The following is a 27421-nucleotide window of genomic DNA, read 5'->3' on the forward strand; positions in this document are numbered from 1 at the left end:
CGCGGTAAGTCAATCACATGACCACTTCAAGATGACAAAGCAACAAGGTGATATATACCAGTTTTTAAATTGTGTTAACAGGCCACATAAAACCAGAGTCATGATAAACAATATATACACACAGCGTTTTTTCTTCAATAGTTTCGCCAAGTTTACTGTCTAAGGACAGCGCTAGCAAGCACTCTCCGCTTATGACCAAAAAATAATAAAACTAAACAAAAAACTGCCCTTTCGTGCTGGTGGAAAAATGCACATTGTCGACCAATCAAAAATTATATATCAACATGACATTTGGATGTTTAGGGAAGAGGGGGACGTTTTAGGAGTGACAGTGCGCGCGCGAGAGAGAGAGAGAGAGAGAGAGAGTTTTGAGATGTGAGAGATTTGTGACATTTAGCATGTTTGGATTGTGTCATTAATGTGTTTTCTTGTGTAGTTGGTGTGTAGTGTAGAGGATAATTTGGTGTTGTGTGTCAGAACAATGAGGTGACTGCTGTCTCCAGGTAGAGAACAGGAGTGATACACCTGCTGCTGTCAGACCTGCAGGTATCAGGGTGTGATGTTCTCCTTTATAGTGGACAGAACTTTTTGGAGTGGCACAAATAATTTGTGTGGCATCTTATTGAATGCAGAACAGCTGATTGTTATGTAAATAGTTTTATAATAAAGGGGTAAAAGGTAAATGGCTGCAAATAACTTTGTTTGTAATACTTGTGCATATGATTTTAAAATTGACCATTTATATTTGCATTTAAAGTTATGAAATATGGTTCAATGGTTCAATAAACATGTTTGTGGTTGTTGCAGTAAAAAATATGTTATATATGTTGTGTTTTTTGTCTGATTTCCAATCAATTGTGTTAATACAGTATGTCAAAATGAAAACATAACTGTAAATTCAGACATTTGAGGTTGTGCTGAAAAGGATGATACCAAACAAGGCAAAGTAAATCGTTTTTAAAGGTAAAATGTGGAGGGAAAATCAAAAGTGGTTAAAAATGGCCAATTATACCCTGGACCCCAGGGGGTTAAACATTTTTGTTTAAAGTAATGCAATAGTTACTTTTCAAGTAATTAATTACTTTTAGAATCTTGTAACTCAGTTACGAACTTAGTTGCTTTTTTGAAGAAGTAACTAGTAACTATAATTAATTTCTTTTTCAAAGTAATTTGCCCAACACTGATAGCATTATTGTAAACATGCTGAATTTTTAAAACATACATAGTTTTATTTCAGCTCATTTAAATTAAGGTCCTGCAAATAACACATTTTCTGACTTCATTCTCTCATTGTAAGTGAACTCATCTCCTATTCAGTCTCGTATGTGTTTTCATAAAATTCAGTTGACTGTTACAACGTTTTCAAAGACCCGCATGTCAAAGTCAACTGATCAAACCCAGAGAAGTAACACAAGGTCAAACGTTGCTTTAGTATCACATACGAGAAAATGACTGCAGGCTATGACTTTTTGTAGATTTTTTTTTAATGGAGAGTATTTACTGTACATGTTTATGACAATATGTGTTTGTACTTTTGACCTCTCCAGCGATTAACATGTTGGGCCTGTACTCTCAGCGGGGTGGTGAGACTGTGTGCGGATATGTGTGTAGTAAAGTACAACTGCAGGGAGCTGTGTTGAGGGAGCAGCTGTCAAGGAAGGATTGTGGGTAATGATGGCCATGCATCACTGTGTGTGTTCTATGTATGCATGTATGTGTGTGCACATGAAAGAATCAGTGTGATGGCTTGGAAACGTTGTCTGCTCATACGTCATTCTTCCATGTATGCGTGTAAGCTGCCGGGTGCCTCCGGTTATGTGTGGGCTTTGTGTCTGTGTGTATGTGTGCCTTTGTTTGTGTGTTTGTGAAACTTGAGTCTGACAGTCTGTCAGAAAAGCTTTCTAATTGTGGTTAAAAGATGGCAGGCCAGAGTCAGCCTAATTTATCATTCACCTAGCACACACACAGATGCACACACACCAAAGTAGGTTATATGATTTGGCAGGTTTTTAAGCTGTTATCAGACAGCACACTGGTGTCTGAGGTGACTGACTTAGAGAAACACGCAATATGCATGTAAATTACCATTTATGGATACAAATTTTTAGTAAGTTTAGATTTTTTCTGCAAGACAAGAGAGTGTAAAGAGAGACAGAAAATAGAAATGGAAGAAATGGAAAAGGAGAGAAGAAAGCAATAAGAAATAGGGAATTGAAAAGAGGGTAAAGTTGATAGACTGGACAAAGTGAACTGAGAAATTAAAGCCTATAACTGGGAGAGAGAAAAAGAGAAAGTGGAAAACAAGACTATTAAGTAAAGAGAGTGAGAAAGAAAGTAAAGGAACAAATCATGGAAGAAGAGGTAGGACCGAAATTACATTTATAAATGATAAAGAGTTAGAAAGGGGGAAACATCATGTCAAGATGGAGGAAAGATAAGAAAGCAAGAAAAGAAAAAAAAGGGTGAAGAAGGGAAGAACAGGAATGAGAAGGAGTGTTAATTTGTGATGACAGTCTGGAAGCCCAAAGGGGGAAAAAAAGTCTGTTTCTGACTCTTTCTTTTACTCTTTTGTCCTGCTACCCTTCTTCCATTTCAATGATTTGTTCCCTCATTTCTCCTCCAGTTTTCAGGCCTGTTGCTTTCTTTTTGTATATTTATACATTAATTTCTTCCGAGATCTGTCCGTGCATTTAGTTCCTGTATGTTTTCCTGTCTGGGTTTTTGTGCTTTTTCATGTTTGTCCCTGCATTTTCATTATTTTTTATGCATGTGCGTGTTTCCACTGGTGAAAGCTCTATGCAAGACAATTGAATTTCAGCACCTTACATTCACACTCTGTCTGCATCCAGATCACTCAGTTCCCTGCATAAAATGGGTCACATCAACTGAACGCATGCATAAGTTCAAAGTTAGAGATAGCCAGTTTGTGTCTCTAGGTCACCACTACTGCATGGGTCAAGATTAAAGACTTCAAGCTGGTAAGAGTTGTTCATCCCTGTGGCAGGGAAGAGAAGAGAGCAACAAAGTTGTATGGCAGAGTTACTTTAAAGTCCTGACAATGAAGATATCCACAGGTCTGACTGGATACCTGCTGGGGACAACAAACTAATGGCACTATCTGTCTTTCTTTATCAGAGAGCAATAGAAAGTTACATCGGATACAGAACAACGCGTTTGCTGTCTGCATCTTATAATTACAGGTTGCCTCTCCCTGGATAGTTTTGGCTTTATTTGTCTAGGTTGTCAGATATTTATGTCCTAGACTTCTGCCTTGCCTCCAATAAAGTGGAGCTAAATGGAGTTTGCTTGCGGTGCTCAGGGCACTGAAAAATGACATTTGTAAAACGAAAAGCACAGTCTCTTTCTAGCAGTGTGCTTGTAACTCTGGATAATTTACTAATAACAATTTTCATTGCAAATGTAGGCATTGATGGATTATGTAGTAACACTGGGACGTTGTTATATGGCGGTGTTTAATTATTTCTATTGCATGCTTTCATTTCTGCCAAAGAAACAGTTCATTTAAAGTGACATTAAATAAGTTTTTTTGCATTAACTTATAATTTTGAGGTATAAAAGTTGATTGCACCATGTAATTGCTGTAGAATAATGATGTCGTTGTCCTTATGATTGGTTCGCTATAAGCCTAACTTTCACTCTGCAGTTCTATCTGCCCGCAGGTAAGAGGCCTTCTGGGATAAAGGCACAAATAAATGAGTGTCCTCTGTTGGCACTGGAGATGTTTATAGCATATGTTCAGTCAGCTGATATGAACATGCATCTGCCATCATTTAAAACTCTGAAGAATGCAGAAAACATGACGTGATGTAAGTTTTCTGAAAACACACAAAGCATCTCTCCCATTGAGACAAATACGGGATGTGAATTTGCAGAATCTGTAAGCAAGAGACAAGATTTTTGGTGTTGGAATCATTCCAGTTTCGATTTGTAGTCCAGGTGTGGTGCATTTAATATTGACCAGTCACAACTGAGCCGACTCTTCATACATACAGGTGCACAGTCCCTGTGGAGTGCAACAGAGGGAAACTGTTGTTGCTCCTGCTATTTTTAAGCTCTTACATATTTTTCTTCATTGACTATCCAGATATTCTAACTACACTGCAACCCCCAAAACATTGATTGTGTTCCCCAGAGCTAACTTATCAGATGGTATTGTATGGATTTTTTAACTCTCACTAACCCCTGCTGCAATCACATATTTTCATTTTACAGCTATTGTAAAACCATTTTATGTGTAAAGGAGTGTTTCCTATTTTTTATCATTTTGGACTTCAACCCTCATTGGAGCAGGTGCAGCTATCATTTTGACAAAGAAACAGAGCCACCAGATACAGAATTGAAGAGAATTACAGCTTTATTCTTGCCTTATTCAGATTCTCACAGTTGGACTGTTGTGTGTTGCCACTAGAGGAGGTCAGCTAATCCCGTGAGTGTGTGTGTGCGTGCTCCTTGTTTGTGTGTGTGTAACATTTACCTGCCAAATTCTTGTCGTTATCCTTCTGTAGGAAAAAGGAAAATGACTAAGTATATGGACAAAAAGAGGATGTTCACTGAAAAAGTGTGTGAGAGGCAAAATGCCCACAGAGAGACAGCAGAGATCTGGAAAAACAACAAGAGGAGTGAAGTGAATAGAGATGGATGGTAATAGAAGAGGAAAATTTGTTGATGTCAGTTATAAAGGGAATGCCCTGAGGTTGAAAAGGGGGGTAGGTAGATAGGGAGAGAGCTTTAAGTGTCTGTGCTGACCACATGGGCTCAAAATGCCTGTCAAACTGTTTTTTTTTCTCAAAATGTGTGGTTGTGTGTGTCAGGGGTTAGTGGTGCTAGCGCAATCAGACTCTGATGCTATAGTGTGTTTCCACGTGTGTACTTGTGTGCAGATTGCTGCAATCCAGGAGAGCTGCTGGACATGCCAGTGGACTGTTGTACATTGCTGCTAGATGAGGTTAACTAAACCCACGCACGGGTATGTAGGCTTGTGTGTGTAAGACAGGCAGCACTGTAGGGCATCACCTTGGCAGAGGTATTAAATCTTTTTCATCCTTGCCACAGGCTGTGGGGAGAACTTGGAGATGGATTTGCTCACACATAAACACACACATGCGCATAATTGCTTTGTAGAACACATGCTGCAACAGACTGAAACGTTTTGCGTACTATGAGACATACAAGCTTACTCACATGCCCAGTGACATTATTACAGTCACACAGAGACACTGTCTAACAGTCTCATGCTTTCAAACATAACATGCTTCCTAAGTTGTCACTATGTCAATGAGTCATCCACTCTGACTCACACAGCCAGTTGCTAGAATCCAGCCTTCCCTGTGTAGCATTTGCAATATGAGGTGGGACATGGGGATCTGGTTAAAAGAAAACAAAAGTCTAAGTCTTATGTGGTTCTCCCTCAGATTTTATTAGCCTGCCCCTGGTTATTTGTGCTCATCAGTGTTGTAAACAAATCCACAGATGTTGTCATCATTGGAAGTGAAGATACTGAATGCTGCTTTACTACAAGAATAACTGTGTTGTTGTTTTCAGTTTATTCAGTTGTAAAAGTTTACAAGAGCCGGTCTGGTATTCTGTTTAAAAATAGTAGTTTTGATTGTCTTCATTAGCGCACATTGCTTACAGGTACAACTATGGTGCATTCTGGACCTGACGAAGGCAACATATTTCAATTATGCTCAGTCGTGCATTTTATGTTGTGTAATAATAGATAACTAGAAAATGCTGCACATCCATTAAAAAAATGTATGTGGAATGATCCCGCTGGGTTGGGGGAAAGAAGCTGCCTCAGAGGAATCCAGTTCAAGTATTTGGGGATCAAATTCAGGTGTGATGGGATGGTGGAGCGGCATATTGGTACGGTGTCAGCAGCAATGCAGGCGTTGTACCAGATTGCCGTGGTGAAGAGAGAGCTGAGCCGAAAGGCAAAGCTTTTAATTTGCCAAACCCATGTACGTTCCAAACCTCACCTGTGGTCATGAAATGTGGGTAATGACTGAGAAAGTAAGGTTATGAATACAAGTGGTCATAATGAGTGGGCTCAATCTCAGACTTCTGGAGGAATTGCAGAGTTTGACCGCTGCTTCTGCATGTCAAAAGGAGCCAGTTGAGGTGGTTCAGGCATCTGGTTAGGAAGCCTCTCTGGTGCCTCCCTTTGGAGGTGTTCCTGGCGTGCCTAAACAGGAAGAGACCCAATGCTAGAGCTAGAACATGCTCAAAAGAGTATAGTTCTTCTCTGGCCTGGGAATGCCTCCTTCCTAAAGGAGTAACTGGAAAGTGTGGTTGGGGAGAAGGATGTCTGGAAAACCTTTCTTAGCCTGAATTTAGCCAATTGGAAGTTGATGCATTGATGGATGGATTGATGAATGTTTAAAAATACATTTATATAACAATATGCACACTTACGTGTTACATCCTATCAGGTCAGCATAGATTACTTCATATAAATAAATGAGAGCTGCATAGAAATGAACTAATTTGTGTTTTTGACATTCTTAGGATCACCTTAGTTACTCACAATAGATGTTTTATGGTTTTTCATGCTGTGGTCGTTGGGAAGAAAGTACTACTAACAAAGAAATGATGGCCAAGAAATGATGGTAAAATATCAGCAAAAAAACTGTTGCTCAAAGGACTCACCAACATTCTCGCCAAAACCCCATTGCTCCAGTATTGTGTCATTTCTTGGATTACTGCTGAAGCTATGTGCGTGAAAGACAGCAAGATGACATGACATTGCAAAGAAGCTTAGGCAGAGATTACGTCTCATATCCCCACACATCAAGATTATTCCCAGATATACAAAGTCATATTATCTCCAGGTGCTGGCAGATCCCCCCCCCCCAAAAAAAAAAAAAAAATTCAAAAACTAAATCCAAAACTTTAAAACAAGTTTGAATCCTCTCTCCTAATCTGTTTTCTTTAACTGTTTGTGCACATAAACCAGAACTGAATTATTGGCTTCTAGCCTGAAGCGGTAAGTCTAACACTGAGGAAATACACAGCCTACTGCTGGATCCACTGGAATCATTTAACTGTTTAAATTCTTCCATTCAAACCCACTGCAAGGAAGAGCATCAATAGCTTGGCTTGGGTGTAATGCTATTTTTATTTCTTTATCATGTAATATATTAATAAGATAAATGTTTCAAAGTAAGCTGAGGGTAAAGTTGTATTGTGTGTCATACAAAATGAAGTTTAAACCCAAATGTGATCCAGCAGTCATGACAAACAATCGAAACTTTCACTTTGCTTTAATCCTTTTCTCTGTTTTCACTATGCATATTAAAGACTGTTTAATGAGACAAACATTATGAGTGTCAAGTGTACACAGCTGTGCTAATAAATGCTGGATAAAGGCTTAGGATTTGGACGTTTACTGAGGATCCGCTAGGTCTTTAGCCAAATTTCTGTTAATTTGAGATAAAAATGCACATTTGTATTGGGGGGAAAAAAAGAATTCATTTATTTCTGGGTATTTTCATATTAGTTTATTTATTAGTGTCCTGGTTAGCTGTCATGAAGCAATGGAATATATTAATATATTTTAGATTTTATTTGGAAAGAATGAGCTTGTTCTCAAATATGCATGCACACTCACGTCCTGAATCCCTAGATATAGGATGTGGGTGCTGAGCTCACCAAACTGAAACGGAACGTCTCTCACCCTCTCTCTCTCACACACACACACACACACACACACACACACACACACACACACACACACACACACACACACACAGTCTCAAGAGCCAAAACACTGATGGATTTTAAGGATTTTCCATCAACTGAGCTTCCTGAGCTTCCTCCTACGCCTAGATGCTACTGTGTTTGTGTACGCTTGTGTGAAGCTTGACAGTTTGTTGGTATTATTTGGAGCAGTAGTGGAACTGAGTCGCATTGTTGCAGGGTCCCTTAGGAATGCATGTCCTTACCAGCACGCACATGCACATGCACATGCTCACACACATTCACACACCGTCCTTGCTAACTGTCCCTGCTAACTGAAATGGCATTAAGAAAATTAAGAGACTGTTGAAATAATGAGAGACATTAATACGGTGACTTACAGTAATCATTCTTTGGGGTCGTTTAGGCACTGTACACCACCGCAGTAGATTTTAAATCAAACCTTAATCATGTCAAACTGTGATGTGATAGAAGTATTTTAAAAAGTATTAGATTATCTATTTACGAATTTCAACAATTTTATACATATTTCCACATTTTCAGCGGCTCAAAGTAATTGGATAATTGAATGAAAATCAGTGTACCCACATATAAAAATATGGAGTTGATTCCAAGTTTAAATGTGCATTAGGTAGCTGTGCAGTCCTTAGTCTGAAGCCCAAAGACATGTTGATGCAAGTGAAGAAAGCTGAAAAACAAAAAACCAAATAATAATAATGGATTGGATTTATATAGTGCTTTTCAAGGCACCCAAAGCGCTTAACAATGCCATTATTCATTCACTCTCACATTCACACACTGGTGGAGGCAAGCTACGGTTGTAGCTACAGCTGCCCTGGGGCAGACTGACATATCGCGCCATCGGCCCCTCTGGCCAACACCAGTAGGCAGTAAGGTAAAGTGTCTTGCCCAAAAACACAACAACCAGGACAGAGAGCCCGGGGATCGAACCGGCGACCTTCTGGTTACAGATACGCTTCCCAACCCCCTGAGCCACGGTTGCCCGAACCAAATAAACCTATCAGAGAGATAACACAAACATTTGGGTTCCTTACTTTTGGCCAAATCAAGAATCTAGTCCATTCTAACAAGGAGAAATGTGCAGTGCAATGAAAGTGGATGTTTGCAAACTCTTTCCTTCGTTAAGTAGTCCAGATTTGACTTTGTAAGAAAAGATGTAAAAGAGCCCGCACAGTTCTGAAAACAACCAACCAACCAGACAAACAACCAACCAGACAAACAGACATTCATTGACTGAATTTCTGTTTTTAGTTTGTCCAGTTACTAATGAGCCTCTAAAACTGGGGGACTACATCTAAAGCCTTTGTTGAAGCCTTGAAAATTCAGTCTTTACTTCAATCTCATTGTGATTGTTTGATTCATAATCCACTGTGGTGGTGTCTTCCTGTATTGGGTGCTCCCATTATTAGTCACCATGGTGGATCATCAAGCCTCTGTCTCACCCTGTCCATATCTATCTTCCTCTGTCACATCTACCCTCTACACATCCTTCTTCACTACATCCATGAATCTTCTCTGTGGGATTTTATTTTCTCACCTCGTGTTGCTGAAAATCTTTTTTCTCTTTTTCTTAATGCTCTTTGCCTCAGTCCAGGTTTCAGCATGCTAACAAGTGGGGGGGTTGACAAAGATTAAAAGGTGATTAAGACAACATTGCAGATAGTTTCTACCTGCTGGGTCTCCTCCTGTGTTATCAGGACTCACCGTCTTGTCTCCGCCTTTCTTCTCTGTTGCTATTTTCTCTCTTAGCACCTTTTTTTTTTCTTGCTAATGTTTTCTTCCTCTACTTTTTTCTCATTTTCATTCATCTCCACTTCCCTTTAGTCCCTCTTTTCATTTATTCTCATTTCCTCTTTTTTTGTCGCCTCCTGTCATATGCTTTACTTAACTTCTTTCTCTCCTTTTTCTATTCTACATCCCTATCATAATTTCCTCTCATGCAAAGGCAGTGGTTAAAAAGGGAGGAGACACCGCCTTTGTATATTTTAGTATGCTGAGCTGCTGTTGATGCTACTGAGATTTTCTCTGATGCTTGTGGATGCTGGAAATAAGAAGAAGCCAGGAGATCCTGTTACGTACAAAAATAAAAAATGGCAATGGTTGGTTTCAAACCACCACCGAGCCTTTGACACTGCAATGGCATTGGCGCTAAACACTGTTAGAAACACTGATAAATGTTAAAAAGTCAGGTCACAAATTATAAAGTGTCCTAGTAAAGCACTCATTTAAATGAATTGCACACACGTTGAACAAGGTAACCATTTTATTAATGAGTTTCCATCTTTAGTAGTTGGCCTTTTACTCCTTGTTGTATTGCTAGCTTTTGCTAGGAGGTCTGAAAGAAATGTGGGAATGAGAGAAAATCAGGCATGAGAGCCAACAGGAAGATAAACCCAGCAACAGGCACTGGTGAATGAAATTATTACTACCTGTGCTACCTTTGTGTAAAAGTTAAAAAAGGCAAATTAATGCAACTTACAAAAAATAATTTTACCAAGGTTAGTAGGATGTGGCTGACCCAAGCTCATGGATATACAGTGCAATATTTACAAGCCAGCCTCTGAGAAAACTGACTGACAAACTCCATGAGATGCTGAGAAGAGATTATGAGTGAAAGGGGAACTTAGTCCTGAGAGAGGCAGATATGTGGATGCAAACACCAAACAACTTATCTCCGAACAGAAGGAGATAGGGACAGGAAGACAGACAGTGGGTGAGAGACACAATCAGATTGCTGGAAAGAAAAAGGGGAGACAAATCCTGATGAGGGCAGTCAGAGCAATATAAAACAGATTTGGAAAGACAGAACTATAAGAGGCTGTCATGAATGAAAAGGAGCGGAGCTAACCAGTGAGGCATGTTGCTAATGTGTCCTGTGTTTTAGTGGTGTGCAGCAGTGTTCATGTGTGTATATTTGCTCCCACATGCATGTGTGCTCATGTATATTTTTAGCACTGATGATGAAGCTCAGTGCATCTGGTACCCCTAGCCCTAGGGAGGCCAGAGGAGCTCCACACACTCTCTCACACATACTGTTTGACTTTATTTCTCTCACTTTGAGTCTTACAATTGCAATTATGACAAGCACACACATGCATACATCCACCAGTGTCTAGCCTACATGTACACTATATACACATAGATGGTTATAAACACATTTGCAAATAATACAATCATGTAGGCAAGCCATCCTTGCTCACACATGCAGTAGTATTCACAAAGTGCACAAAAATACAAAATACAAACACACACAGAGACAGTATGCCAGCTTCACCAAGACAAAACATTGTAAAGGTGGAACAATATCACTTTGTTCTCACCACTTTTGGTGGCCTTGGTGTCCTTTCTGGCCACCATAAGTTCTTTTTCTCTCTTTCTGAGAAACACTTTGACCACAAGAAGACAACTTTTACAGGTTGGCTTCAAGGTCATCCTCAGTATCAGTCAAAAGCAGTGACTTTGGGCTTTAATGCTATATTAAAATATTTCTGTTGACTAAAGTTATAATTAATATGACTTTCAGTATAACCCCTACCTGACTGGCTCTTTTGGATGAGTAAGCCAACCACCCGGAGTTGGTTTGTAGCCTAGCATCTCTCTCCTGCACTTATATTTCCTTGCACAACACTTGCAACATCTAGCTGATCATTATGCAGGTTCGTTGTCGGAGGGAATTTATGGCTTAGTAAGTGTCTGCTGCTTTGTAGACACATACGTCGCCTCCTCTGATCTGTAAGACAAGCTGGCTAAAAAACAAGAATGGAAACAATTAGCATCTGTAGCAGTCGCCACATGCTGTTACAAAACAAGAGCTTCTAGAATAAGGTGTTCTACACGCTGAACCTTAAGCCACTCACAAAGTGACATTCAGAAATAGTTACAGCTCATGATATTTCATTTTGAAACAGGAAAGCTAAACATCACACAGAGATTTTGTTCTAGAGTTTCTGAAGAACTTGCCATTCAAAAAGAATCTGTGACACACGAATATCTAGGCCTTTTTCCACAGGAGTCATTCCTTATTCCTCTTTTTCTGTTTCATTTTACTTTGCTCTTCAGATTCAAAAAATAAAACTCTGTACAGTATTGGACTCTCTGCTACAGAATATTGCAAAAATAGCTACATTACATACCGTACATTCATCATTGCAAGGATGCCAACATATATAGGAAAGAAATTAATATTACTCCTCATTGTTTTACAGTTTATTCTGAAACTGCAATATGTGACAGCGAGGGGGATCGGCTCTCACAGTACAGAAAATGTACTTGTCTCGTCAGCAAATTAGAAGCGCCGCACGCTTTCTCTTAGTTTCTCTAAAAGTGTCTCCTTTGCTTCTACTTTTCCTCTGCTCTTCTGTCCCGAGTTGTTCCACCTTCACCCCGGCTTCTCTCAGTTTTAGCTGTTAGCATCATCCCAAAGGAGGCAGTGAGAGAGAAACGCGAAGAAGTGGCGGTTGTAGGGAGTGTTGGTGTAAAAAGCAAACTGTCCCCGAGTGACACACACACACACACACACACACACACACACACACACACACACACACACACACACACACACACACACACACACACACAAACATGCGTGCACTCGATATTGTATGTGTGCTTATTGCACTCTTTTCCCATTCTGCTCTCGGTTCACTTGGGCTTTGAACATAGCAATGCTGTGACCTTCACACTGCAGCCTTTTAACTAAAAATTACAATGGGCCCTGGACCTTTTGTACGGAACCCAAAATAGTGTTTTTTGAATGGTCTTAGAAAAACGGTTATGTCGGTGAGTCTTAAGAATACACAGTTGATCTATAGGCTATCAGACATTTATGCTAGCCAGTGCCCACAATCAGGCAAATTAACGGCCAAAGCCCTAACTGCTGATTTATATGACTGAAGTTTTAGAATTATTTCGACATTTTGGATAAAACACCAATTACCTGAGCTTATCACTTCAGTATCCATCCATGCATCTACCAAGCAGTGTTGGCTCATTAAAAACGCTGCTCTATGGGGCTTCAGTGATCCACTTTTATGTTCACTGAAGTACAATTTGTTGCTAAGCCAGCAAACCACCTACAGACTGTGGTTTGGCAATTCTGGCTCATTAAACTCTTTCAGTTCTATGCCACAAAATTAACTCTGCAGGACAGTTCTGCTTCATGTAATCAACACAGACTACCACTCTTCTTTTCACATATAAATTTCTACGTTCAATTCGCTGTTTGTTTTTGTGAGTTTGTCTTTGTGTGCGTGCCTTACCAGCATTTGTTCACTTGTCTGTAATGGTTTTGTGCTGGAGAGTGCTTACTGAATGAACAAACCCTTTAGGTTCATTTCATTCAGGTGTGTAATATCTCTAGATTGCTGTTTGTTTGTTCCAGTTTCTAAAGTGAGCATATAATCTTTTTCAAGAACATCCTAAAAACCCTATACTCACATTTTCATACCTTGTGTTACTGCATTTGTTTGAGCAGATTTTAGTTAACTTAAAGTCTTGGCAGGCCCACTGTTGGAGTAACTATAGCACATTAGGGTTAAATACTGCCCTTGGGTCAGATTCCACATGTGTTACAGCCACACTCAAAAGGAGTCATTTGGGTAGAACAGCAGAAGCACTAGATTCCAAGGAATACCAAAACTCTTTAAAGAGTGATAAAGTGGCTGGAGGACTGACAGGTTTGTCTGCCAGGGGACTATGATCCATGTCAGGTTTAGGCACCAAAAATATTTGATAAGGTTTAGGAAAAGATTTGGTTTGGGTTGTAATATGCCCCTTTTCGGCAATAATCCCGCACACTGCAACATTAGTGTGTTTAAATGGGATGCTAGAGGGTCCTTTTAAGCCTCCTGTGTGTGTGTCTCAGCAGACAGACCAAAGGACACCTTGTGTGTATTTCTTAGGCGCCAGCAGCTTTGGCAAAACAGTAGTATTTGATGTCCTGGGAATGAAGACGGGCTCGTAACTGACAAAGAAAAAAATGTAATCTTAATATGTGGCAGAATTCAATGATTCAATGTAGATTATCCATGTGCATGTACTTGATACTTGTGCGTGCAAGAACGTGTTTATCCAGACATTTACTTCCAGTTTCTCTCAGTCTGTATCGGTATTGCTCCATGTCTCAGTGTGCCTGTGTGTTCACGTTTGTCAGTCTGTCTGTTTAGATGGATGTCTCAGCTGGCATAGCAGCGCAACATCACAGATGAGTCAGACAGGGCTGAGCGTCATTTTGACAGAGGGAGACGGATGAGGGTGGGGAGGGAGAAAAATTGTTGAACAGGACGCTGCCCTAAAAATGAAATCATTAGTACTACTGTGTGACGAGGCCTGATCAGCAGCAGGTGTGTGACTTCGGGTGTGGCCAGTCCTTCCGCAGGGCCACACCCCTCAGGCCTGCAGGTGGCTGAGCTCCATCCTCCAAGCATACCCGCAGACACACACACACACACACACACACACACACACACACACACACACACACACACTCACATCTACAAGCATGGAGAAGAGCAGCAGCAACACCAAAATACATATAATAATAATAATAATATAATTCATAACTGCTCAGGGATCCTGGGTTGCTGACCCAGGACCCTGACACTCATCCCTCAGAGGATGTACTTGGAAAAGTAATTTTTGCTTTTTCTCTGCTGTCACAAGTTATAAAATAATATCCAGTAACTACCTTGTGCTTACAAGGATTTCTTTTTAAAATATACCATCCTGCTTTGCAGCCTAATGTTTAAAACAGTCTTGTCTGCACTAGTAGAAGGCAGATGATAGATGCACATGATAAATGCAAGTGACCTCTACAGTGACTACCACTTAAAGAGAAGGACTTAAATTTCTCCTCAGGGGTTAAATGAATGTACATTTAAGTAACAAAGTATGTAAATAAAAATTGCCAAGAGTATTTGCTCGCTGAGGTCAAAACTGTGCATCAGTACTATATTTAGCAGTTTCTCATTTAAGTGCTGATTTCTATGCAACAAAAGAAAGAAAAAATGTTACTAAAAGCAAGGAAAATGCTTCAGAGTGAAGGGCAAAAAAGCTTTGTAGTGTTCACTGAGCTCACTGGGGAATCCATTTACAAAACCTAACATATACACTGACAACACGTACTGAGTTCAAATTTCCCAAACACACATGCGGTTTTCCCTCTGAGCTCTACCCTCCTTATCCCAGTGTTCCTCCTCCCCACCCATACATTACATCAGCTCTGGGAGGAGTGCCTGGTCCAATCTGGACCTCATATGGTGTGTGTGTGTGTGTGTGTGTGTGTGTGTGTGTGTGTGTGTGTGTGAGTGTGTGTGAGTATGACTGTGAAAATAGAAGAGGTGAGAGGAAGAAAGGAGAGGCTAAGAGCCAAAATTTAACACAACAGAGTGGATCTTTTGGAAGGTATTCTTTTACTTTGCAACATTACTGCAAGACTAGCTGGAGCTTCAAATCACACAAAAATATTACTATGGCATTACAAATATGCACATCCAGAAGTAATAGTTTTTCTTTCTGACACACTGCTGCTCTTGGGCTTAATGCCCGAGAGGTTCAAAGAATTCCCTAGTTGTTAAAAAAAAAATAACAAAAATATGTTTGCATATAAATGAACAGGACAAATGCATGAACGAGGACTACATCGAACGCCCACAGAGTAAGTGCTGAAAGAGCAGTGGGGCCCTGCTTGTAATGATATAGTAGATTCTGATATATTTTTCCAGCACGAGTGTCTTGTAAGCCTGTTTCAGCGATGCATTCTTAAAGCTAATATTTCCAGAGGGGGCTCTTTGGAAGTTTAAATGGAATAAATGCGTCTCATGGATCACTGAGGAATTGTTAGAGCCCAGGCTTATTTAAAAATGGGGACCAAGGGACTGCTCTGGAGTTCATAGTAAAAATCTGATAACAGCTTCTCACAGTTAACTGTGCCAAGCTGGTTTCTATTGTAAATTACTGGTACCAGTGGTATTACTGTTTACTTAAAAATTTGCTCTGTAAAAATATGATCTTTGTTTACAGTGTACTGTACAGCAGTGGATGCAGTGATTCCAGGGTGATTGTAATGACTGAATTTGCAGTTTTTCTCAACCCAACAGCACTGCATTTGTGCTTATTTTTCTTAAAACTGTTTAGGAATATTAAAAGTAGGGCCAGTGTGCTGTTATAGCTTGTAACAGTCTGGTGAGGAAGAAGCGGCTAGCAGGTCCAGCGGGCATGTGGTGTGGAGGTTAGCCGGATAACTCGGAGGCCAGTCGGTTAAATTGAACAACAGACCTTTATTTGTCTTTAGCTGTACAAGACCATACCAGCCAGGTCTCCACAGCTCTACTCTGTCGGTACATACATGTGCGGGGTTAGGCAGTCGCAGGTGCTAGCCCGTTAGAATGGTACAGTTTCTCTCGGAACAGATACACGAGCAGCATGTAACGGCTGCCACCACACTCACGTACTAGGAGTCTCTTCAACTACTACAATAGTGGGACAACGCCTCCTAGCGATACTATACCACAATAGTAAGGGTTGTTACAAACTCACCTGTTTAAGCTTTATTAAAGGTTTTGCAGGAGCCTGCGTTTAAGTCTGCCCCAAACCATTTCCAGTCTTTTTCTTAACTGTCTTATAAAAAAAGAGAAGCTTTTATTAAAAAAAAAAATAGAGGACCAAAAGTATTAACTCACTGTTACAAAAGTAATTTTACCCCTTCGTTACTGTGATTCAGAACTTTTGAATTTTGCTAAACTTGTGTTGCTTAATAAGCAAAGAGTGTTCTAAAAGTGTTCTATTAGATTCAAGTCAGGGGAGATATTCAGCCAGGTCACAGTTTGTACTGTTTGCTTCTTTGGAAAATCTATACTCCTCTTCTGCCAGGCTTCTGGAGACTGGGAATCATTACGTCAGCCAGTATTTTGGTGTATTCACAGGCATTTATGGTCCCATCTGTAAATGTCATCTCCACACAACACCTTTTGCACTTAGCCCCATATCGTCACACTCCACCTCCATGCTTCACTGTTTTTTTTTTCCCTTGGCCACCATCCACAGAGGTCCTTCACACTGTCTGAGCTGTCACAAGAAACTCAGATTTCCATTGATAACCCCTGTGCCAAGTCTGAAGCACTTGCCTGTCTGCTTTCCAGTGTTATATTGTGGGATCATTCTGGGAGGACATTCTGTTGTTTTGATTATAGAAACTATAGCTCATCCCGTACCTCCCGACTACAGCTATGTTTTCATTTGTGCATTTTGGTAAAGTCTCAGTGACTTTTTAAAAATTTTTCTGGCAATGTCCATATGGCATATGACCAGATGCACATATACAGACACTACAACCGAGAACATTTTAGTTTGGTTCTTCACATCTCATTTTAAAAGAGTTCACTTGGGATTAGGATAATTTATAATAACTATATGATATCTCTCTCTCTCTCTCTCTCTCTCTCTCTCTCTATCTATCTATCTATCTATCTATATATATATATATATATATATATATATATATATATCTCATTCTACTTATCAATGATATATATCATTTAAAGTATCTATCATTGTAGGATCTACTGTATAAAAGCGCCCTGAGGCTACTGTTGTTCTGATTTGGCGCTATATAAATAAAATTGAATTGAATCAAGAGCTCATACCATTTTGAATAATTTAATTTAAGTGACAGGGGTGTACTCACTTCCTGTGAAAAAACGATTTAAAAACACATACTGTGTAGGTATGAAACTGAGATATATCACCTTAAGAGCACATCTCCAGGTACAGAATAAGCTTGAGCCAAACAAATTTCCTTTCACTCGAAACCTAGAATTCGACCCCAAACAGGGTGATTCCAGGGTGGAAGTGAGCTCAGTATGCTCATGTGAACACCTATAGTGTGAATTACTTTTTTACAGTCAGGAACTGAGCTGTGGTATTGACAGAGCTGAAATAGAGTGCAGAGAAGGCCCTATACTGTCTCAACATTATTTATGCATTCCACTTCTTTCACTGGGGGAGAAATATCTTCTCACATGTAAAGCCACATGTCATATGATGCAGTTTTATGTATGATGCTCATTTTTCAGATCATTATACATAAGACTAAGCCTATGTAAGTCTAAAAGGTGAAGTACTGACCTACTTATCATTTGCTTTTTAGTATTTAACATACCTATAAATTGGATTGATAGCATATGTGTGTGTGAGTGTGTGTGTGTGTGTGTGTGTGTGCGTGTGTGTCTGATACATTGATGATGAGCTATAATTGTTTGATTTGTGGTGGCTGGGTGTTTCAGAGGAAGTCCCTTTCATGTTTTCATCACTCATCTAGCACATCTCTTTCCTCTTATATTGTCTGTCACTCTTTTGTTTTCCTTTCACTTTGTTTCTACCCTTTCTATCACCCCCTTCTCTCTCTTGCTGTCCTATATGCTCTTCCTCTCTTCTTCCTTCCTCTCCCTCTCATTCACTCCTCTCCTCATTCCCCCACCTCCATCTCTCTCCTTCTCTCTCCCTCTCTCTTTGCAGCTTGCCTATGTGGGCGCGATTCTGTCAAAACCTACTGTGTGTTTGTGTGCGTTTGTGTGTGTTTATGCGTGTGTGTTTGAACAAATGTGTCAGCATGCCTTTTTGCTTTACGTGTGCATCTGTGTATTTGTGTTTGTTCTGTTTGCTGTGCATGTGCAGTTTGATTTTGGTGATCTTTGCGTTTGTTCTCTGTAAGTATGTCAGCGTGCATTTATTCTCAGGTTTGGTTTGTTTGTTGGTGCTTATTATATGTACGTCTGTGGGTGAGTGTACATATTTATAGGAAAAGAAGATGAGGGAAAAAGCAATCTATATATGCACTTTTTCCATTTTCAGTTCCTGTACTGCACCTGATTAAAAAAATTATAATCAAAAACGTATTTTCTCAAAAATATAATTTTTTTAAAATCTTTATCTGGGAGAGAGGGAAAAGGAAAATAAAGGTGGCTTTTCTGATCAGTTTTTCTCTCAAAGCTTTGATTTCACCACACGTAATCAGTGGATTCTTACATGCTTGTGCTTACTGACACACACGGGCGAATACACAAAAACAGCTTTGAGATTTTCTTAGCTGCAGGTTCAGCTTTTCAAACAGAGACAAGTCAAGAGTGTGCCATCAAGTGCTTCTCTCCCCACTCCCAACTGTTCCCTCCTCCTCCTCCTCACTGTGGTGGAAAACTTTCTAAGAAACACTTTTCACTTGGCATAAGAGTGCTTTGCCCTTAAAAGAAAGCTTTGTAGGAATTGTATTTTTTTTTTATGTGTGGTTTTTAACAGAGTGTCTCCTGTGTTTCAAAACACCCTCTTTCAACCTTTATAGCCCTAAAAATGACAGGAGAACTATACCCAATTGGGTCTTATCGTGCACATTTGCAGGCCTATTTTCTTTTAGAGCCCTTGCTGCATATCTTTAAAAAATCTTGTACATAATGAAGCTCTTCGGTTCGACATCTGTCTGAAACAGGTTGCTTTAAGTACACCCTCTTAACTCCTGCTCTTAAAGTCACTGTGTTAAGACCAAGCTTCGTCTTCTATGTACAAAATGCAACTAAAATTGATCATTTTGGGGGCATTTTCAAATCACACTGTACCTGTGGGATGAGGATAAAATGAATTGTTTCATTTCAGATTTCTCACAGCTGTCCTATATACTGAAAACCCAAGGTCGTTCTTTTCAGCCTTACAGCTTTGCAGCTGTTGCTTGTTGAATTTTCAATTTCTGTTCTTTTTTCTTTCCATGTGATGTAAAACACATGGGAATAAATAAATACACAAACAAATAAATAATACTAAAATAAAGAATTAGTAATAATAACAAAAGTGTTTAAAGGCTGGAGCTTGCTCTTTTCTGATTAGCCAGTGCATGGAAGCTTCTCCTTATAAGACTTCCATTAGTTATGAAAAAATAACGATGATATTTGATTTATTATTCTTGTTTTTACCTTAAATGTCAATTTAAATAAATATTTTATAGTAAAAACCAGATGTGAACTATACAATGTTCTGCTCTGAGCTGCCATCTTTAATAAGGACTCCAGTTGTTCAAACATATCTGCCTGTCAGTATCACTCAGCGTAGGCACGTACATGCAGCTGTCTAAGCCACCATCTAACACTTTCCTAACTGTTTACAAACCAGCTCTTTCTGCTCTGCTCCTTATGACCCTTTATGTCAACATAAATGAAACATTTTCTCTGTATTGTCATAGTAACTTTGTAAGTGTAGCTTGTGATTGTAGTAAAATCACCAAGTGGGAATCGACTTTCACATGCTTTAACTCTTGTTTAAGCAGTTGTTGTTTTAATATATATATATATATATATATATATATATATATATACACACCTCTGAGTAACATCAGCAACAATAGTCAGTGTGCCTGAAAAGTCCTGCAGTAATATTACAAGTTAATAACACTGACACGAATATTACTACATTACTTCAGTATCTGATGTGATGAGGGAACTCCAAACTCAGAGAATACAAAACAAGAAATGAGACCATTTTACCTTAACTCTTAATTCTAAATTGTTTTGTAAATCCTGCTTATCGAGACAGAATCCTAGAGTTCAGCATTCAGCTGAACTTCAGTTCAGTTTGTCAGCAACATGTGTGATAGTAAAACTGCTCCACTATGCCAACTGTAGTAATATTTTAGATAATAAATGCCGTAAAACTAGTAAATGCCTGAGGGGTATGTCGTTTAGTTTCTTTTTTATAGGGACACGTTTACAATTCCCATCCCTGGTTGAGGTATTATAAGAGTGTGATGGGAAAATGGGGCTCTGTAACATGTGGTTAATGTTGGTAAAGGCCTATTTTGAGAATGATAATCTTTTCCTGAACTTAATTAAGTAGTTTAAGGTAAGTAAGTCAAATCGTTTCAAATTTAACAACAGAAGGGGGGAAAAAAGAAAAAAAAACACTTAAGTATTATATGCAGATTGCTTGATAATAAAGCTACTTATAAACTGAAAATCAAACAAAACATGAAAATAATAGAACAGAAACCTAAAAAACTGCCACCAGGCTAGACACTGTGTGTCTTTATATCTTTGATGAGAAAGAAAGTCTGCTGACACTGACACAGGCCAACATAGAAGATCAATTTTATGTATCTCCCAATTTTATAACCTTATCATAAAAAAGATAACATGGCCTGCCATATTCAGAGAAAAGTAGTGTGGGAATAGTGTTGAAACTGTAGTGGTTAAACACTACTCCCACCTGTTACTGCTTTTAGTCACAGAGAGTGAGAGAGCTAATCACTACCCATGTGTCGCTAACTTGTCCCCCATTTCTCTGTCAGTTGCGATTGGTTGCAGGAGGTTGATGGCAGTTGCTGGGAAAATTATTGCCAAATCTTCAGTCACTTAGCCTCCAGACTGCTCACTGCCCCCCTGTCCACCACCTGTTGCTATAGAAAAATGTGTATTTCCCAGGCAGTTGTCAAAAACCTCATTGTGATTGTTTTGCTTGCTTATTGCTGTGGTCATAGTTTGAATGGAAGTGCTGGACTTGTCTAGCCAGCTACTCTCTGAGCTGCAGCGAAACTGCAAAAACTGTGACACAAATGGAGACTACACCCTTTAAAGCATGTTGGCTTCAACGCTGAGCCACAACTTTAACTTTGAAGGTAAACCTTCTCCATTTCCAGTGTGTCTTGGACTTTATCAAACTCTACTACCAATCGGCAAGTAGTTAGCGAGTATTTGCAGACAAAAATAAAAAACTACAGGCAATCACAGTAATCTTCTAAACCAGGAGCAGCACTTTCTTTGCAACCAATTTGGAACCTCTTGGACCAGGGAATATGCATGCTTTCCTTTGTGTGTGTGCGTGTTGCACTAAAACGCAATCTAGCACAGTACCATCACTAACATAATTTTATATTACAGAATAGATAATTAAGAAACTTAAACAAAAGTTGTGTAATCAGAATAAAGCCAAGTCAAGTGAAGTAGCTTTCATTACTTAGCACTTAGATTCTTTTGGTCGTTTTTATGATTACTCACCATGTTAATTTACTCCTTACATACAATAATTTAATTTGCCTAATTCAGACAATGTTAAGTGTGGAGACCAATTTTGGGTAAAATCCATCCCTCCCTCCCCCCCTCCCCTTAATATGTATCCAGTTCCAGGTAGTGGGGGCCCGTAGCCTATCACAGCTGTCACAGGAGGAGAGGCGGCCAATTTACAATCACAAGTAACCTAAGCAAACCATGACTCTTATTTGTTGTAGTCAACCTTCATTTATATTAATATTTCAGCATACAGTATGTTGCATCATGCTGCAATGTCACATGGTCATACAGAAAATGCGATCAGGGGGTGAAAGGGAGAAAATCTGGTGGGATATGATTTTAATCCAGTGGGAATACAGAAGCTACTTCAGCTACAATCTTTAAGCACAGAAGTCTAATTTTAACAGTATTCAAAACTGCTACACCCACAACGCATAGCCCCATCCAGAAGATAGGTTGTTTGGAAAGCTCAGGTTGTGCTCTTTTGAACTGCTACAAAAATGGATGTGGTTACTAGTGAATATTCTAAAGTACATCCTGAAATTATAATTACTTATCTCTCCTCCATGTCCTTTCCTTCCCTGGCTGAATAAGTGGCTGAGCTCTTACATTAAAGCGTGCAGTGAGAGGATTCATTTCGCAAACAAAAAACCTCGTGACCTTCTCTCCACCTCTCACCATGCCTTCCTCTATCACTGCACCATTCAGACTCTCATCCCTCCTTCCCCTCTTCTACTCTCATCTGGCTCATATTCTGTCTATTTGTCACACTCTCTTCCTTTTTTCGTGCTCTTGGATAATGTCACTTAAGCGGCCATGAATCAGTTATCTCTGTTTTATTCAACTGTGAGTGACCGCTCATTTTGCTGAATGTGTTTGTGTATGCAGTACATGTGTTTTTATGTATGTTAACATATTGCACACGTTGAATGAACTTCTAATTTGAGCAAAGAAACTGACAGACTGCTTTCTAAAGGAAAGGGTGAAGCTAAAAGTAGATATATATGCTGCATCATTTTGTTTTTAATGCCACAGAAATTATTTTAGCAGAATGTGTTTAGCTCAACAGGACAAAAATTATCCAAGAGAACTTGTGTTTGGATTGTAAATGATAGGCACACAGCGACTTAGAGATAATTTCAAGAATACTCAGAAATCATAATAAACATAATCCTGCCAGTCCGTTCAGCAATGGAAACACTTAGCATGAAGCTCCCAGTGCACAGTTTTTGTGCAGATGTTAATGCTTGAGAGGGTTTGGAACTGTGCAGTTACTGAGACAGTAGAGCACTGGGAACTTACACACTATGAGCTGCAGCATTTTCTGTAAATGTAAATACTTTGTCACTGTCCGTCTAATGCTTTAACTTTGCAATAATACCATTTACTACCTGACTTGTTGCAACGATAGCATCCTGTTACACTACCCCGCTCCAGCCCCTGAGAGCCATTCTGTCACAAATGTTTGTAAAAGCAGACTGCATGACTAGGTTCTTCATTTTCAGCTGAGGCAATGGGACTGAAAAGACCTGAATTTAAAGATTAAGACGTGTGGTGCAATACTTTTATCCATACTGTGTAAGCACATTTAATATGTAACAATAAATAAAGGGTCCAAAACAGTGAGAGAAAATGGAAAGAGAAATAGGCAAATATTGAGACAGAATAAGGGGGAAAAACATTATTTTTTTTTTAGAGAACATAGAGATGAGAAGGATGGCCACTTGTGAAAGATAAGAACTGACAAAGATTCATTGTTAAACAGTGGCATAAAATGAAAGGAACAGAGAGTGAGACCTTAAAATTAATATTTATTTTATAAGGACAAAAAACAAGGGGGAGACAGGAGGTGCAGAAGGGGCTCCATGAACGATGTGACACACAGAAATTGGAATGGATCCAATTATATGGGATTGAGTGCGGATTTATTAAATCAAGCAATTGATTTAGATAAGTGTTGAAGAGGTGGTTTTCACACAGGAGGGGGTTGGTGACTGGGAGTCAATACAGAGAGTGAAACCTGTGAAAGGGGAAAAGGAGAGGAATAAGAGTGAATACCATAAGAGGAGCTAAAGCCATGCATAAACCACACCATTGTGACTTTAGAACTAAATGATTTAGTTTAATATGTTTGTTACTTTTTTACACTTGCAATCAAAATCATTTTTTTTAAAAACACATAAAATGTGCAAGAATCAGTTATTTCCCACGCTTGCAGTTTTCCGTCTCTTTCTGCTTTAGGTTAAGGAGAGAGTGCTCACATGCCTGGACATCACACAGACAGCACGAGGGAACTAGCAGGTTGACAAAAAAAGAGCTTAATTAAATCACAACTTTATTAAAGATTCTCACATGCACCATCTTGCTGCCCATGCTATTGCATAAGTTGCATAAGTTCTGTATTTTAGACGAGTCAATTATATGTAATTTCCTTAAAAAAAGACAACATAGGATAAAAACCCTACAAGGATATGCCAGCATGAGGAAATAAAGAGAACTGGTAAATTAATCTGTGAAACTAACATAAATGACAGATGGGAAGCAGAAATGAAGCAGCATCATTTACAAAGATAATAGATGTGTTGCTGGTATGATTTGATTATGTAATCCTATTGCACTACACTTAAATTTGCATAAAAGCAATTCAAGAAAACACGGCACTGATTCACTCTTTCTCTATTGCCAGCTGTTCAAAATGTTGCTAAAAATTTTCCACAATCTTGGATGGCAACATGACAAAACTCAGCAAGGAGGTGAGAGCCAGAAAGGGAATGAGAAGCAGTAACCGAGAAGTGAAGTGGGAGGTAATTCTGTATAAATTTACTCTTGTGGAAAAAAGAGAGCTCCTTCAAGAAAAAAGAGAGGGAATAGAGAAACTGATTAAACCCATTTAGAGCTAACGACAGCATGACAAAGAATCTGTCTGAGATATGCAAGAATCTGACATGAGAAACTAGTGACAGCAAGATCATTTATACTGATTTGTGGAGAGAAAAGTTGGGAAAAGGAATAATATGGAATGAATAAAAGTGATGATTTCTTCAGAAAAACCTAGGTCGAATCGACTTGTTGGCCTTCTTAACTGCTTGTTCCTATACAACATTTCTATTATCAAAAAAAGTCCTGAATGTTTGCTGTCAGTTTTAACTTAAACCACTATTACTTTGCATGCACAGTGTGGACTGTCTGCTCTTGAGTGTTACTATTACAATGTAAAGTTCAAGAAGCAACAAAAAGAGTATTGTAAGTCTCCCCAGCTTTGCAAGTAACAAAAAAAGTGTAGGATCACGCTGAAGAGTGAACACACATTCTTAAAAACCCAGGGATGTGTTCTTGCCACTTCTCTCCCAAAGCATTTGTTGCCTTTATTCAAATACAGATCACAGCTTACGGGTGCCACAAATTATAAGATAAACCTATATATACCTGTAAATACTAAAATCAAATGGTGTACATATGTTTTTCACAAGAAATCACAATAACCTTAGCTAGTGAGTGAAATATGCTCTAAAACTATTATCAAAGACAGAGCAGACTGGATGCTCCCCTGTTAGGAAGTGAACTACCTGCTGCCCCATGGTGGAACCTGATAATCCACAACTTCATCCAGTCAGTTTTAAGTCTACTATTTTGTCCTCACTGCTTACACTTGGGCTCAGATTGAAAAGGCTGAGCTGGAGAAGGGTCTCAAGATTGGGACCAAGACTGCTAGATAGCATTGTGGCATATACAAGTGCAGTTTACAAGTGAGATGGTGTTAGCGCTTTCTATCACAGCTTAGGAATAATGTGGTAATAGTTGGGTAATGAGGTGGAAACAATATGGATGTAACAAGTTATCGACAACGATTAAAGCTGAGTAATATTACACTGAAATTTGTGTAGCTGAGTAATGACGATCTAGGAACTATTTGTAATAACAACTGTATGCACATGAGGCATAACCTATTAGCAATAATGTTAGCAATATATAAAATAGTAAAAATGTTTATAAACAGATGTTAAAGACATAGTAACCTGTTGATAATAAGGTGATACTGGTTAATGCTTAAGCATATTAAAATTAAATATAAAATTTTATTGGTGACTTACAAAGCGCTGAATGGACAGGTTCCAGAGTATCTGTCTGACTTATAGCAGCCTCATAGGCTCCCTAGCGCTATTAGATCAGGTGACCTTTTGCTCTTGGCTACACCAAAGTCAAGGCTGGTTCATAGAGGTGACCGGTCGCAGCGCCTAAATTGTGGAATGATTTGCCTCTCTACATTAGAAAGGCCCCTACCATCAATCTTCAATACATTTTTACTCATTGTCTTTCAACACAGCACGAGAGTTATTTATCTATTTACTTATTTATCTGTTACTTGGTATTAGGGCTGCCACAAACGATTATTTTGATAGTCGACTAGTCACCGACTATAAAACGTACAGCTTACTGCACCAGCATAACTATCATTAGCTTACAGCTTTAAGTGTTTAAGGTATGTGCTAACTAAAAATAAAGACAAGACGATAGTTTATTAAATTTTAATGAAATTTGCAGATTATTTCGGTGGAGTTTAATAAACTCCTTGCTATCTAAAATATAACAGGACACCGGAGTATATTCTCGAGCATCTCACACTTCTGATAATCAGTTGTCTGCTTGATGTTTATTCAGCTGTATAAAAACTACAACTTTAATCTCAGCCAAACTGATTTACGCAGGAACAAATAAAATACTAAAAAAAAGCCAAACAATAAAATTTTTAAATTATCTAAGTGACTTATATATGTTTAACCTGAATAGCGAAAGACGGCGGTGGGTTTGAAAACGATTTGCCAGGAGTCCGGTGTTCTTGGGCTCTAGTGAGCCTTGCCCCCGGCTAGCTATCGAGCTAGTGGGTAACAGACGTCTCCGAAAACATCAGAGCACTTTTGAAAATATGTAGTGTCTTGATAAACTGAGCAGATATTTGAGGTTTACACATCTAGTTTACACAGAAAATATGCTAAACGTTTATTTTGTGACCCAGTAAGAATAATAAAAGTAATATTAAAACTAACTAGCAGACAGAGCTACTTCTTCTTCTTCGGGGTTTAACAGCAGCTGGCATCCTTGTACATGCAGTGCTGCCATCTTCTGTTTCAGTCCGTTATTACACTCTTAAATACTACTACTTATTCCTGTGTCTTTTGGGATCTGACAAAGCTTCAAACGACGCGTCGACTATTAAATCAATCGTTGACAATTTTGATAATCGACGTAATCGTGACTAGTCGACTAATCGTGGCAGCCCTACTTGGTATTTGTTATTTGATAATGATGCTATTTCTGTTACATTAATTTTATTGTGTAATTTTATCTTGTACAGCACTTTGGCCAGCACTTTTGTTGTATATAAATGTGCTATATAAATAAATAAACGATATTAGGATCATGTTACCATACTATAATGTGGGACTTATTCTTATGTACCCATCATTCTGCTTTGTAAATATTACGTACTGTGACCTGTGACCTGTGTGGACGTATTATTATTACTCCACTATTACCACTGAATTGCCAAGCTTCAACATAAAGAGCAAAACTTTATTTTCTTTCATTTTACAGAAAAACTCCCATCTATGACATACAGTCATATCACATTTAACCATACAAGT

The 27421-nt window shown here is 38.9% G+C and overlaps 1 protein-coding gene across 2 annotated transcripts in view; it reads left to right on the forward strand.

The window, feature by feature from the left end:
- LOC146621593 (transmembrane protein 132C) overlaps nucleotides 1-27421 on the forward strand; it is a 301943-nt gene that overhangs the window by 28397 nt on the left and 246125 nt on the right. The gene's annotated exons all lie outside the window — the stretch shown is intronic.

Source organism: Diplotaxodon limnothrissa, linkage group LG12, assembly GCF_057381915.1.
Source record: "Diplotaxodon limnothrissa isolate DT_005_m linkage group LG12, D_limnothrissa_male_GT1.1, whole genome shotgun sequence".
Classification (NCBI taxonomy): Eukaryota; Metazoa; Chordata; class Actinopteri; order Cichliformes; family Cichlidae; genus Diplotaxodon; species Diplotaxodon limnothrissa.